This window comes from Penaeus monodon, chromosome 33 (genome assembly GCF_015228065.2).
Source record: "Penaeus monodon isolate SGIC_2016 chromosome 33, NSTDA_Pmon_1, whole genome shotgun sequence".
In the NCBI taxonomy this organism is placed as follows: domain Eukaryota; kingdom Metazoa; phylum Arthropoda; class Malacostraca; order Decapoda; family Penaeidae; genus Penaeus; species Penaeus monodon.
The window spans coordinates 31299315-31300450 of NC_051418.1; the positions used below are offsets into that span (position 1 = coordinate 31299315).

Here is a 1136-nt window from a genome sequence, read left to right on the forward strand (position 1 = left end):
AACTGACACACACACAAAAAAATTCATATGACTTTGGCAGAGATATATGTGCAACAGCATGAGAATGCACTCCCCTGCACCCTACATATCTGAAACTCTGTTGCAGGTGTCAGTTGCAGAAAATAAAATACAAGGGAATTTGTGGGGGTCTACTTACTGCTTACTTGTTTATTCATAATTCAATTTACTGGATAATTCATTTCCCTTTTCAATGAATCCCTTGTGAATACTACTTAGTGTGACCCAAAAAGAGGTATTTGTATTATCTTAAACCTTGGGACATTTGACATTTGATTCTGAAGTTGTACAGTATACAGTTAGTTTTAGGCCCTAGAGTCACTTTATATGAATAATTAGCAATGAAAATAATGTCATAACATTTAGCAGAAGACAGAGATAAAAATGAATAAAACAAAAGTAAACTTTCTCCTTTGCTTTCTCCAAAAATAATGTTCACACTACATCCATTTAATGAATAAAATGGAAATATTGAAAAGCAAATACAAATCTGACAATACATAAAATGTATGTACATTCTATTAAGATGAAATATACAACCAATAAAGAAAATATTGATGATAAAAGGACTATAGTAATTATGGTAATTATAGTTATGAGAACAACAGTAATAATGAAGTTAAATACTTTATACATATACATACGCATTTACCTTTGTACATCAACACCTCATTACAAAAAATTTACAGCAGTGCAACCACCTTACCGATCTGACAAATACCGAGCCCAATGCAGTTTTTACCCCAAAGTCAGCCCTTCCACAACAAATCTGAACTCCCAGATGTGCTACAAGCCAAAAAAAACACTAGGTGCATATTTTCCCCGATTCGTAGCTTTGCCCTCTTGTCATGCACAGCTATCTTACCCCATTTTGAATGTTAATGGGTCAGAGATGGTTGCAGTGGGAAAAATTTCCTGAATAATGCCTAGGAACGGCCGTGATAAATGGCTGTTCTAAAGAGAGGTGGATCACTGCAATCAGAATGGGATGTTAGCGGCCGGTGCTTGTATAACATATGCAATGCTTGTGTATGTCATTTCTGTATCTATGACATTTTTTGTGAGATATTAATTAATAGATTCTTAAAAAAGTACCATAAACAAATATAACTCATATA

General features: G+C 33.8%; 1 protein-coding gene across 1 annotated transcript in view; it reads right to left on the reverse strand.

Annotated features, from left to right (window-relative positions):
• LOC119594380 (C-Jun-amino-terminal kinase-interacting protein 4-like) overlaps positions 1-1136 on the reverse strand; it is a gene marked incomplete in the record, with an annotated part of 97279 nt that overhangs the window by 40227 nt on the left and 55916 nt on the right.